We start from the raw sequence: 14,533 nt of genomic DNA, 5'->3' as shown, positions 1-14,533 counted from the left end.
GGCCTGTCATAGCACCCCAATTGCCATCATCTGTGTCACTCCTTGGGAGAGGATAGGAAAGCTTTGAAAGCTCCCATCTAAATGTCATCTGTAGGTTCAAAGTAGTTATTTCTAAGTTACGGGCAATTTGGGTGTTGTGTTTTCCAAGTTTTGTGTGATAAGCATGAGTTACTTTTTTTCTTCCAAATGCTATCTGGAATGTTCTAGCAACCCATGGGCACTCATTGTAGAAATTATCTGTCCAGATTAAGCCCAGCATATGGCAGGTTTAGGAAACTGGGACATGGGACAGATAAGTTTTGATGGAGAAATAAAAGGTGATACTAGGGAAGGATTAAAGATCTATCAAAAGTGAATGCGGCTTCCTTCTCTGATTTTGCTGTGATCATGAACTAGAGAGCCAAATTATTTTCTGAAAATAATGTGGACTTGGTTTGTTCCCTTTGTTAAAGTACTTACCACCTCAGATATAATTGATTCTCCCTCTCCACACTCGGCTTCTCCCAGAGCAGAACCCTGTCTACTTCTAGACAGAAGTAGTACTCAGCAATGTGTTAATTTATGTGGGGACTGGTGTTTGCTGAGTCCCTGCCCCCCCCCCCCCGCCAGGCACAAAGCTAAAAATGTGATGGGAATGTCTTACTTCAGTTCATCCTGAGAACAAGACAGAATGCTTATCCCCATTCTGCAGGTGAGGACACCAAGGCTCAGAGAAGTGAAGTGACTTGCCCAAGGTCACAGAGCTGGTGGGCAAAATTGGAACCCAGGTCCATCTAACTTCAAAGACTTTTTCCCCCACCACATGCCTGTGAAAGCAAAATTACTTTTTTAAAAGGTTGGGAAATACAGCCCTAGCTGGTGTATCTCAGTGGATTGAGCACAGCCTGTGAAGCAAAGGGTCACCGGTTCGATTCCCAGTCAGGGCACATGCCTGGGTTGCAAGCCAGGTCCCCAGTAGGGGACACATGAGAGGCAACCACACATAGATGTTTCTTTCCCACTCTTTCTCCTTCCCTTTCCCTCTCTCTAAAAATAAATGAATAAAATATTTTTAAAATAAAAGGTTGGGAAATACAGATAACAGTGGATTCACAATTCTGCCTCTTTGTTGCCACAAGCTTTTATCCTTCCTCCTTTTATCTGTACGTTTGCTCTGGCGCTACTACATTCTTCTCTAGGCTGTCACACCACTGTGGCTGTTCTAGTACAGCCTTGCGTCAGTGAGAATTTGTGATCCAGATGAGCAAATGGTCTGTGGGCATGTAGCCCATTACCTGGTGGGGTCAGGTGGGCCTTGCTGGCCCATACACCCCTGGGTCACGCACCAGCCCTGCCTCCTCCCAGCCCTGCACACCCAGTACCTCATGTGGCCGGCGAGATCAGAAGGCAGAACAGGATATCAGGGCTGGATCTGGGAGCTGTTCTGGAGTCATCCTGTCCCCACAGACCCTGCCCCAGGGCAGTGTTGTGTAATGGTTAAACCCTTGGTCGTTGTAACCAGGCAAAACTGAATGTCAGTCCTGACTGCTTCATTCCCAAGCTGCATATAGTCTTGGGCAAGTAAGTGCCTATACCTCTTTGTGCTTCAGTTTCGCAATCTGTAAAATGCATACCCTCCCCACACAATGTTGTAATTACAGCCAGACCACCTCCTTCCCTTCCCTTTCTAAGTAACGGAATGGTGGGGGAGCAGTGTGCAGGGTGGAGGGGAATGAAGGGGGGGATGGGACAACTGTAATGGCATAATCAATAAAATATATTTATAAATAAATAAGTAACCAGGCTCTAACCTGAAGGGCAACTTTGTCGTACCCAGGGATGGATGCCGCTTTGTGGCCTTGACTATAGCCAGATAATCTAGGTTTTCTTTGTTCTTTCTTTGTCCTTTTTTTAAAAAGTTGTCTAAAACTACTACATAGACTCTGGGGATCTTTTAATATGTGTGATCAGTAAGTTGTTACAGCCCCAAAAGTGTAGGACATTTAAGAATTTTTTAAATTCTATTTCAAAATATGAGTAACCAGCAATTCTACTTTTAGTGAATTTGCCCCAAGGAAATAGCCTCTGGTACTAAGCCAGGTACTCAGATTTATCTACAGGGATGTTTATCACAGCATTGTTTCTATTAGTTAAAAATAGGAAACAGCATGAATATCCACTAGCAGTGGTTTGGGAGAGCCTGTCACAGCACATGCAGATTGTGAGAGATTCTGGGCAGCCATTGAATATGATGGTTGAGATTAATTTTTAGTAATTTATGTGGAAATGTTCATATTACAGTAGTAAATGAAAAGGCAGATTGCCAAAATTAATCCTAACTGCACTTTAAAAAATAAGTATAATGCAGCATAAGTAAGCAAAGTAGAAAGAAAGAGGAGAGAGAGAATGAGAGGAGTGGAGAAGGAGAAAATTGGCAACATAGATATCTAGTGTAAGAACGTAACAGATAACTTATTTTCTTCTTTGTGCTTTTCTGCATTTTCTAAATGTCCTACAGTGGAATGTTCATTGTTTATAGTATCAGAAAGAGTAATTCTAGTTAAGAAAAAAGTTCCCCGCCCCCTCCAATATCTATGTGTGTGTGTGTGTGTGTACATTTTGCCAGTCAGCTACATATAGCATCACTTTTCATTCTAAAGTGTTCTTTTTGTCTAAACTTTTTTCCCCAAAGCAAATGTCAATGTTGTAGTCTTCTGTCGCTGGAACTGTGGTTCTGAAAGAACTGGCTTTGGGGGCTATCATTAGTTTGCTAGGGCTGCCATAACAAAATACCACAGATTGGATGACTTAGGCAAGGGAAATTTATTTTCTTACAATTCTGGAGGCCAGAAGTCCTGAATCAAGGTGTTAGCAAGGTTGGTTTCTTCTGAGGCCCTTCTCCTTGGCTTTTAGATGGCCACCTTCTCCCTGTATCCTCACATGCTTTTTCCTCTGCCTGTGTTGTCTGTGCCCTGATATATCCTTATATGGACATCAGTCATGTTGGAGTAGACCTACCCTGATGACCTCATTTTACTTTAATCATCTCTTTAAAAATAAAGACCCACCTCCAAACACAATCACATTCTGATATGCTGGGGTTAGGGTTTCAACGTATGAATTTTGGGGTCACAACTTGGCCCATAACAGGGGCAGCTTATTCCTGATGACTGTGGCCATTTATTTTGCAGAGTGCTGAGCTTGAAGCTGGAGTGGGAGCAGGGTAATGTAGATAAAGAAGACATTGATTCCCACCTTTAAGGGGTCTCCAGGGAGGTTAAATGCAGACACCCAATGTAAGCAGTGCACCTCCCTTATCCAGAAGGACCTAGAAGCAAAGTCAACCCCTCTTATCTGAGCCCATCCATCACAAATTGGCTGCTCAAGGTCAGAGCAAAAGAGTTCAGCCCATGAAAATTAATTTTACAAAGAAACTCTCATGCACTTCTATGCTAAGAGGCAGTTAGTTAGCTATAAACAATTAAACCATTCAAATGGGCTTCTGGATGTGACAATCCAAATTTCAAAAATTATTTCTTGTAGCATCAACTAAAAAAGGACTTTGATTTATTAAAGCAATGATAAAAAGAAGGAATAGGATGAGCCAGGCAGGTATGGAAGTTTGTGATTGTTGAGCTCGTGGAAGCAATGTTGATTATGCCAATGGGTAATAACAAAATAAGTCAGTGAGGGTGGGAGAGATAGGGAGAGGTCAAGATAGGCATCCAGGGGCAAGCAAGCACCTTAGATTTAAGGTAAAAGATAATAGGAAGCCACAGCAGATTCTTGAGCAAAGGCAGAACAGAATGAAGATAGAGCTTAGAGAGAATACAGTAGAAAAATCTAGTTAGGCGGCTTTGCAGAAGTGCTGGGATGAGGGTCTAGATATAAGTTCTGGAAGTGGAACTCCAGAGGAAGATTTGGGAAGATGTCATTAGTACTATTCTATTTTTCTGGTCCTTTGCCCATGCCTTTTTCTCTGCTTCACCCCCAACCTGGCAAACTCCTAAGAACATTTTGAGGCCCCATTCATGGAGATCGTCTGGCCTGAAGCTTTTCCTACCCTTCCAGGGAGTCAGTCACTCCCTCTGTTGGGCTTGCCCCCAGTTAGAGCACTGGCATACCATACCATGGGGGTCTGTCTGCACATCCTCCTGTCTGCTGCTGAGCTGAGAAGTGGGTGCTCAACAAGTGTGTGGGGGGCAAGATTGATGATGTCAGGGAAACCAGTGATTGGATGTAGGCTGCAGAAGTAGGTGGAGCATAAGAGATTCAAATATGATTCTAGGGCAATGTTATAAAATTTTACAAATTATCAAGTTCCTATTATGAGTATGGCAGTGGTAAGAGAGAAGTAAGCAAGGAAGACTTGGTTCCTACCTTTGTGGAGGTTAGAGCCTAATCAGGGAAACAGATAATAAAATAATAATTATAACATGACAAATGTTATAATTCATCATGTTATATGAAGCCAGTTGGCTATGAGAGCCTAATGGGGGAGGGGGGCGAGGGGGTGGGTAGGACTGGTAGAATCAAAGAGGACTTCCTTAAGGAAGTGCTTATTTAAGGTGAAAATTGGAAGACATGTAAGAATGCATCTACTTGAGCAGGTCATAGGTGTTAGATGATGGACCAAAATGAAGGTGAGGAAAAGGGAAGCCTAAATAAGGGGAAAAGGCATTCCTGCAAAGGGCAAAGCCTATACAAAGGCCCTGTGGTAAGAGAAAAGCATCAGAAACACAGAAACTTAGCCTCACTAGAACACAGAGAGGAAGGGGGTGCTGGTGAGATAAAAGGCCAGAGGAAGGAAGAAGGACAGCATCATAAGGCCACTGTTGTCAGAGGGTGTAGATTTTAGCCTAAGAACATCTGGATGCTACTGGAGGGTTATAGTCATAGAGTGATGGGAATAGATTTCTGTTTTTCCCTGGCTTCCCTGGCTGCTGCTATGGAGTGAATAGATGGCTGTGATCAAGAAAGGGGCCAATTGGGAGGCTGATGCAGTTGTTCAAGTGAGAAGTGGTAGAAGCCTTGACTTGTGGTTGTGGGTGGTAAAAAGTGGACAGCAAAGAATAATAGTTGAGACATGGGCAGAAAGGGAGAGTCAGGAATGACTCCTAGTTTTAGATTTAGGCGAGGGCAGAAAGGAGGACATTTTCAGAGATATTTGGGGGTGCCTTTGCCAAACTCAATACATACTGAGTCCCAATAGTCCTATGCCAGCTTCCCAGAGGGATTCTGACTCACAGCAACCCCAGCAGGTCAGCAGATAGGGATGGCAGGACCTTTCAGCCTGTCTCAAGGTCCAGAGAAGTGAAGAAGCCACTGGCGTGAAGCCCAGTGTCAAGGGCCCAGGCTGGGCGCCAGGATCTTGGAATTGTGGAGGGGATGGATGACTGTGAAAACCTGGCCCCACAATGCATGGCAGCTTCATTTCAGCATTTTCCTTTGATTCAGCAAAATCTCCTCTAAACACCTTTCCTGGAAGACTGACAATTGACCATAATTCCTAGAGATCTACTTGGTATTGACTCTTTATTTTTTGCTGGAATGTCCTGGGACTTTCTGCCCTGGTGGTTCACACAGGAGTAAACTAAATAACATCTGATGGGTCTGCTCCATCTGCCTCTCAGAGGACCCTGGCAGTGAATCTGGGACACAAGCTAGGAGGCATTAGCATTGTCCCATTCTGCAGGTAACAAAACTGAGGCTCACAGAGAGGGTTCCGCCTGTCCAGTCACAAAACTCATAAATGGAAGAAACAACACTAAAACCCACATTAGGAGATCCTATATTCAGTTCATTTTTCTCAGTTGTGTTGTCTTTAATCTCTCAGTAACTTTTGAAGTAAATGGTCTGCCACATTTTGCTTTCAAAGCATATGTTTGTTACCTGCTAACAAAGCATGGTTTTTCTTTCTCAAACTGTTTAAACTGTATTGCCCTATTGTGATTCCTTCCACATCAGTGTAAATAATTCTATAACAACCAGCGGAAAACAAGAGATTCCATGAGACACTCCATCATTTTTATGAAGCTTTTCCCTGCACCTAGCCAGTTTTCTTGTTGGTACATATTTATTCATTTGACAAACATTTATTGAGCCAAGTACTGGAAATACAGAAGCAAAACAAACAGCTATGGTCCCTGCCCTCAGGGAGCTGTGATTCTACTAAGGTCAACTAAAGTCATCTATGATGTACCATAAAGGCTTATGGGGAGAATAAACCCAGTGAGAGTTGAGAGAGGAGGGGAGGGGTTGGGATGGGGATATCTTACATAAGGTAGGCAGAGGAGACTTCTCTGAAGAGGCGACCTTTAGGGCTAGAATGAAAGGAATGAGAACCTAGGACATTCCAGACAAAGGGAAAAGCATAGCCCTAAGACAGGTAGAAGCTTGGGCTGTCTGGGAAATATGGAGGACCTGTGATGGCGAGGGCCAGAGCAGGGAGCAAGTGGTAGGAAGTGAGGTCTGGGAAGGAGGTGAGGTGTCAGACAGATAGTGAGGACTTTGCCTTCCTTCCAGATGGAATGGGGGCATGTGAGGATCCAAGCAGGAGAGTGACTCAGGCTGACTTGCCTTAACAGAAGCCCCCTGTGCACATGGGTGGAAGCATGGAGACCAGGAAGGAGGTTGCTGCTGTAACTCAGGTGAGAGAGGATGGGGCTGGAGCAGGACAGCTTCCATGGAGATGGGGAAAGGGACCCCTGTATGCCGAGTGCATGTGAAGGGTGAGCTTATTGGACCCACTCTTTTTTTAAAAAACCTAGCCTGAGACTATGTTTATTGATTTTAGAAAGAGAGGAAGAGAGAGAGAGAAAAACATCAATTAGTTGCTTCCCAGACATGCCCCAACAGGGAATTGAACCTGTAACCTAGGTATGTGCCTTCACCAGGAATTGAACCCTCAACAATTCTGGTGTTAAGGGATGATGCTCCAACCAACTGAGCCACCTGGCCAGGGCTGGACCCACTCTTACAGTGTATGTGAGGGGAGAGGGAAGGAGAGGAATCATGGGTGATGACTGAGATGTATTCTGACACCAACCAGGGTGCTGAAATCCAAATCCAGTACTAACTACCCAAAGTTAGCACAGACCCCCACCAGTTAAAGAACATGGTTCCCCAAAAGACTGCTTCCACTTCAGGTGCCAGGTGCAAGTGGGGTTCCCAAGCTAACTCATTTCTGTTGGGCCAGCTACAAATCTGTAGGTTTCCATACCCACTCTGGTTTGATAACTTGTTAGAATGACTCACAGAACTCAGGAAAGTACTATACCTAACTTACAATTATAGTTTTATTATACAAGATATAGGTTAGAACTAGCCAACTGAAGAGAGGCACAGGGTGAGGTCTATTAGGGTCCCATTAGGGACCTGTCTACCCTCCTGGCACATCAATTATTCACCAACCAAGCTCTGCTGAGCTACCGAGATCTTACTGGTGTTTCATTTTGTAGGCATGAATGATTGAACTTAATCTCCATTTTCTCTACCCTCCCCTTTCTGGAGGTGGGACTGGCTCAAAGCCTTGTCTTCTAACCCCTTAGTTGGTCTTTCTGGGGGTCAGCCCCCATCCTGCTTTAGCTGGTTAGCATAAACTCATATGTGGTTCCAGAGGCTCACAAAAAACAAACACCTCTATCACTTGAGAACTTCAGATATAGAGGCTCCTTCCCAGGAACCAGACAAAAGCCAGTCAAATTCCTTATTATACAATAGAATGGTATAATGGTAGAATGGTAAATATACCCATTTATTAACTCTAGCAGAAGACTAGAGGCCAGGAGTGGGTGGTAGTAAGTAGTGGGTTTGGTAGGAAAAATGAGGGTGATGTTTTGGCCATGTTGACTTTAAGACATCCAAGTAGAATATGGAGTAGGCAGCTAGATTTATGAGTCTGTAGCTTAGGGAGAGAGAAGTATATAGATCATACTTTAAGCCTGATGAGACTGGATGAGATAACTCTGGAAGTAAATGTAGTTAGGGAGAAAAAAAGCCCAGGGCTGTGCTGCCAAGTGTCCAATAGTTAGTGGTTGTGGGGAGGAGGAGCTGAAAAAGGAGGAGTGGCCTGAGAGGCAGGAGGAGAACCCAGGAAAACCTGGGTCACCCACCCACAGGAGGGGTGAGCATCAGTGCTAAATGCTGCTGCAAATCAAGGAAGAGGAGGACCAAGAAATGGCCATTGGACTCGGCAAGATGGGGCTGAATGCTTTCAGGGGATGGCATGGGAGGGGAGGAAATGTAATGGAAGCTGACTGGATGGAACAAAGATGGGAAGAAAGTGAGGAAGCAGAGATGGAGCAGAGACCCCCTAAGGGCTGCAGGGCCTGGGAAGGGGTTAAGGCAGCCAGAGGAAATGGTCCAGCATGGTCTATGTGCCCAGTTCTGGGCCAGGGGTGGTGGGTGTCTTCTGGGAGCTCAGAGAGATGGGAGAGAGAGAGGGAGATGAGAGTCACTGAGCTATATAACAGTGTGGGAAATGGATATGGGGCAACAGAAATGTAGAGCTAGGAGAAATCACTTCTGATTGGGAGTGGTGGAGGCAAGCCTAACAACAATTAGAGGTGTTTTTGTTGAATACCTGCCTTCTGTGTGTCTGGGAAAATGCTGGACTTTTGAAGTGCATTCTCTTATTTAATACTCTCAGTACTGGCACTGTCTCCACTTTACAGGTGAGTAAACTGATGTTAGAGTTATTTATTTAAGGTCACACTTTTAGGATTTGCCAGAAATAGAAGTTAATGCAGATTGAGAGGGGTTTTATTGTACAAGCAAAAAGCAGGAAGAGGGGGCAGACTGAAGTGAGAACTCAGAGACAGAAAACCTATGTGAGTTCAGGGGGCCCAGGGCAGACTTGTTTGGAACAGGAAGGGATCGGTCCTAAATCCCATCCGAGTCATTCAGGAGAGGGACCTAGTCTCCCTCTAGATCACAGTTCTGCCTGGGTCACATGTAGTATGGCCTTCAAGAGGCTCCTAACCCCTCGGGTCTGCCTCCATCTGTCAAGGGCAAGGTAACACTACCCTCCCTGGGTGAGGGCACAAATCAAGGGAGGAGGGAGTGGAGTGGGGGCTGGATGAGGCTGATGTATGAGGACACTTTCCTGGGGGAGGGCTGTGGGCCAGAGAGGCAGGCATGGATCCCACACACCACTGCCTGTCCCCCTCAACCACCACCCCCACCACCATACACACAGCCAGGGCAGGGGCATGCCTTTGCTCACAGCCCTTATCATTTCTTGTCTATAAAATAGGAACAGTGGGCCTTGCAAACCCCTGCCAGGATGCACATTCATGACTTAAAAGAACATTGGAAAGAAAGCACTTAGCAGAAACCAGGAGTCAGAAGTGGTTGGAAGGCACCAGTTCTAACAGACAAATGGATAAAATCAAGAGAGTGCTCTCCCGCTGAGGTGGGATTTGGTGACTGTTTGATTCTGAAATGTCTCAGGTCTGTAGAGGTACACCTGTGAGCCCTTAGGGCCTGGTTTCCCACCTGTGAAATCAGTACATCCTGGCTGCATGCCACCTGTTGAGAGGGCCAGAGCGGGAGGCCAGCCAGGTGGGATGTGCTTCTGTGACCTTTTATGATCACGGAGGGAGCTCTTCCACTGGTCCCTCCACCTGCATGTGTAGCTCTTCCAGGCTTAACACAGACACATGGCAAGTCCAGGCTGGAAGAGTCCTCCCCCACACCTCCCACTTCACAGAGGAGTGGACAGGCTCATAGAGGTTGTGCCAAGGGCCCCTCTAGTTGGTGTTAATATTTACTCCCTAAATCTTTTTATACACCATTAAAGAGGAGAGGGGCAGGGAGAGAAGGAGGGAGGGAGGGAGGGAGGGAGGAAGGAAGGAAGGAAGGAAGGAAGGAAGGAAGGAAGGAAGGAAGGAAGGAAGGAAGGAAGGAAGGAAGGAAGGAAGGAAGGAAGGAAGGAAGGAAGGAAGGAAGGGAGGAGGGAGGGAGAGGGAAAGAAGAGATAAGAAAAGGGATGAGACACAGGGTGACATATGGATTTGGGAGGGTGGAGGCTCACCTTTGTTTTCAAGGAGATAATTAAGAATCCTGGCCACATCAGGCACCTAGAGAGCAACAAGGCCTAGAATATTCTCATTTTGGAACCTGGCAAGCCAGTCACTTTACCTGGAAATCCATGACCCTACTTATTTCATTCCCCTCCTTCAGGCAGTGTGGTGGTGGTTTAATCATGGGTTGGTTGTGTGATGAGAAGCCTCTAGGAGAAAAGCACTTAGTGATAAGGGCCAAATGATATTGACGTTCTGCCATAGCCACACACCCATGATTATGAAAGAGGCTCAAAATGTGGGCTTGGGGCATGGGTTTGAAAATGTCTGGCATCTAGAAGCAGATGACCAATGAGTCTGAGGATGCCTGCCTGCCTCCTGATCCCACCCATCCCCACCAGGCAGCCTCAGGGCCAGTTCTTAAAAAGCCAGTGCCTGGCCTCTTCCTGGCTGAGGTCATATTTCATTCACAGCTTTCTAGAACTTCCCTACCTAGTTCTCAGTATCTTCCGTGGGCCTCTGGGTACAGCAGTTAGGAGGAAGGAAAGCACATCTCTTGAGCAGGTGCTGTGTCGGAGTGCTGCGCCCAGAGCTTTATGGGTGCTACTTCACTTGAGACTTGCACCACTTCTGAAAGGGGTGGGCATCACCCATACCATTTCACATGCAGGCAGACTGAGACTCAGAGAGGCCATATAGCTTACCCAGAATGACCCAGTCAATAACCATGAGGAGCAGGATAGAAAGAGTTGTCCGTAGGACCCCAAACCTGTGTCTGGAGTCTGCCTGCTGCTGCCCAGTGTGCATACACTTTGGGCTGGGTCTCTGAGGATGGTTCTGTCATTGATCCTGAGCTGTCTCTCAACTGGCTTAGCTGCTTCTTTCTCCTTCTCTTCCATCATCTTTGCAACCCTCAGGGGCCTGCTCTCCTCAAATGCAGTTCATGTGAGACCCCACTTTGAGAATCCCTTGGTTAAATCCTGGAAGAGCCCCAAAGGTCCTGGAAATGCCCCTAAATGAGGCTATTCAAAAAATAATCAGAGAAAATGAGAAGCTTTAGGACTCCAGAGGACAAACTGATTGGTTGGGGCAAGAAGGAAGGTTTGGGCCACAGCCTAGAATAGTGGAATCTTTTTCTAAGGATGGATGCATAGGTAGGTTAAGTAGGTAGATAGATAGATAGATAGATAGATAGATAGATAGATAGATAGATAGATAGATAGATAGATAGATAAACAGACAGATGAGAAAGACACAAGAAGAAAAAAAGGGGGGTGGGAACAAACAAAGGAACCAGAAATGGTCAGAGAGAGTAGACTGAGTCACAGTTTTTTTCAGAACTGTGATAAGTCCATTGGGAAAGTGAGATGACATGAGAAGCAGCATAGTGTGGTGGATTTGAGAGGGAGAGAGCTCAGCTGGTTGAGGAGTGACCTAGCACTACAGGGTCATTCAGTGTCTGCCCAAACATCCTACTCACACATGAACAGAGAGCAAAGGCACTGCAGTGTCCCAGTGATAGTCGCTTCATCAGCCTCTAGACATCAAAAGATGCTGAAATTACAAGTGAGTTCCACTGCACATTATGTTGTGAATTTTCTATTCATTCCCATTAAAACAAAACCAAAATCCTGTAGACAAAGGAGTTAGCTCTCACAGGGTTCACCTTCAGTTACCTGGAACTCCCTCTGCAGCCCCTCCCCTTGCATAGATGGTCAAAGGGCCTTCCTCTACCCTGTCCAGTGGCATTTTTGCATTGGCAAATGGTTTACTGTCCACTCCCACCAATGACCTTTTGTTATAGGTTTTTCTTTAATTTTTACTTCTTTTTACGCACACTCGCAAAGCTCCCAGCTTCAGCCAGGCATGCCAAGGAGGCTTGTAGTAGCAGGACTGATCAATGCCGGGAGGCTCCTTGCGGCTGCCAGAGCTGCAGTCCTGGGTGGGGGTGGCTGCGGGCTCTGCAGCAGAGGCTCTGTCTGCCTCTGATGCTGGCAGCCAGAGCTCCGGACAGCTGCTTGCCCTGCAGAAGAGCCCAGGGTATAGGAGAGGCCCATTCCTCTGGTAGAGCTGGCCCAGGACACACTTGGAAGGGTAAGTGAGGGGCTGCAGGTGCTGTGGACAGTGGAGACTGGGAAGGAACCATGGGATCTAGGACTTCAAGAAAAACAAAGCTAGTAAAGCTGTTGCTGGTGAGGTTGAAGGAGGAAACAGCTCAAGAGCTGTTCCTGGTGATTCTGTGAAGTAGCAGCAGCACTTGGCTCTATCTACACTTGAAGTAGCCCAGAATTCTGGGGAAGGTTCCTATTGGCTCACACCCAAAGCAAGGCAGTTGTAGGACTTCCCCGAAGGACCTGAGCTCCTTCCCTCATTCTTTGCCAGTTGTTTACTGAAGGCCATTTACATGCCAGGCTCCCTGCTGGGTACCAGGGGTTTAAGGAGCACTAGAATGAGGCCTCTTCTGAGAAAAACTCCTAGTCTTGCCAGGAGGATGGTTGCTCAGGTTACTATAGTGTCATGTGATACATGAAAGGAGAGGGTCTCTCCAAGTCAGAAAGAGGCTAACTGGGGGCCTCAGGGTACTAGACAAGATTTTACAGAGGAGGGATCATTTGGGTTGGGTCTTGAAGGATGAGTAGGAGTTCTTCAAAAGGCAGTGAAGATGCTATGAGTGACTGCAAAGAGTTTGGACATACAAAAATATAATAGTGTGTGGTAACAGGCTCAGCAGAGGGTATAGAAAGTTAGCAGAAACGATCAACAGGGTCACATCATGAAAGGTCTCAAATGACAGGTAAAGGAGTCACTTAGGCATCTTAGAAAACTCAGTCTGGCTCTAGTGTAGACGGGGTGAGGAGTAACACAGGGAGATCCTGAGAAGAAAAACATGACCTCAAATTTATAGGGGCTAGTGAAGTAGACTGAGATAATGGAGTCAGGGGGTGAAGAACAGGGTCACTGCTGTTCTTTTCTGAGATTGAGTGGCGAGGCTGGTGAAGGATCAACTGTAAGGGAAAGGAGGGGTCTGGATGATTTCAAAGTGAACAGGGGACTGGGTGGGTGATTGGGCCTCTTGATGAGCGAGATGAAGGAAGGAGAAGGAGGTAGAGGGGGGAAGGAGGGGAGGTAATCAGCACCATGGGAAAACCTCTGGAGATTCCTAGTCAAAGCCAGATTCCTAGTACTCCACATGTGGACACTGAACTTGTGATATCAGCCATCAGTCAGACAGTAAGATCTTACCTTGCACCTACTGCATGCTTAGCCTCCTCTTCCCTGCTTGGGAATAATAGAGTGCAAGTATGAAAAAGAGGTGTCACATCCCCTCTGCAGGCAGATTTTTTTAATATTAAATGGGAATGCTACTGTGTAGGTTGCTGCAGAGTCTGAGTTTGAAACTGGATATTTAGAATTATCTCATGTCTTGGCTAGGTGCCAGGAGACCCTAGACAGGATGGCAGAGGGGCAGGGAAGGGGTGACTAGAGGATAGATAATTGACTACCCATCACTGACTCTTTTCCTGGGAGGCCAGGGATTCTGCTTGGCTGAGGAAAAGACCTTGGAGTTAGGAGAAATAGAAACATTACTTAGGAAGTGTTTCTTAAGACCCAGTACTGGAGGTCTGGGGATGCCCAGCTTTGTGGTGGGGTCCCCAGATCAAAGTCACCAGGACAGAGAATTCTTGTATTTGGACTCTGTGCTGGGCATTCCCCTGTCCAGACATATTCAATCCTCATGCAAGGGGACCAGAGAGGTAAAGCACCGGCTAGTGTCACACAGCCAGTACATAGCAAATTGGTTTTCTGCCCAAGCCTAGCCAACCAGAGTGTAGCGTTTCTCCTCTCCCTCCACTGACCACCATAGCAGTGATGCACCTTAGTCTCTGGGTGCTCTCATAGGGTTCTATGTTTTTAAAAACAGTGTGATATTTGTCCCAGAACTATCAAATTAGGTGGTTTTAAAAGCAAGATTGAGAACAGCAAAGGTGTGTGTGTGTGTGTGTGTGCATGTGTGTATCTCCTACTATGTGCCAGGCACTGGGGATGCAGCAGTGACTGAAGCAGATATTGTTTAGGTCCTCAGGGGCCATGGGTGGGCATATGGAAAAGGGTCTTTAAATATATATCAATTATATATCAATCAATCAATTATATATATATATCAATCAATTATATATATATAATTGATTATGCTATTACAGTTGTCCCATTTCTCACCCCCACTTTATTCCTCTCTGCCCTGCACACCCTCTCTCATCCACATTCCCCCCCCCCTTAGTGCTTGTCCATGGGTCATACGTATAAGTTCTTTGGCTTCTACATTTTCTATACTATTCTTAACCTCCCCCTGTCTATTTCCTACCTAACATTTATGCTACTTGTTCTCTGTACCATTTTCCCCACTCTCCCCCTCACACTCTCTGCTGATAACCCTCCTGGTGATCTCCATTTCTGTGATTCTGTCCCTGTTCTAGTTTTTTCTTAGTTTGTTTTAGTTTTTGTATTTTTTTAGGCTTGGTTGTTAATAG

At 46.0% G+C, this 14,533-nt stretch overlaps 1 protein-coding gene across 5 annotated transcripts in view; it reads left to right on the top strand.

Annotated features, from left to right (window-relative positions):
* ATP2B2 (ATPase plasma membrane Ca2+ transporting 2) overlaps positions 1 to 14,533 on the top strand; it is a 494,651-nt gene that overhangs the window by 184,464 nt on the left and 295,654 nt on the right. Inside the window, exon 1 of one of the 5 annotated variants that reach the window (XM_053668977.1) lies at positions 6,614 to 6,629. The exons of the other annotated variants lie outside the window; for them this stretch is intronic. The gene's annotated coding sequence lies outside the window, so the exon portion shown is untranslated. Of the gene's footprint in view, positions 1 to 6,613; positions 6,630 to 14,533 lie in introns of those variants that run through there. 5 annotated transcript variants of the gene reach the window in all.

Source organism: Artibeus jamaicensis, unplaced genomic scaffold (genome assembly GCF_021234435.1).
Source record: "Artibeus jamaicensis isolate MK-2021 breed Jamaican fruit bat unplaced genomic scaffold, CSHL_Jam_final contig_519, whole genome shotgun sequence".
Lineage (NCBI taxonomy): Eukaryota > Metazoa > Chordata > Mammalia > Chiroptera > Phyllostomidae > Artibeus > Artibeus jamaicensis.
This window is presented reverse-complemented; position numbering and strand designations above follow the sequence as displayed.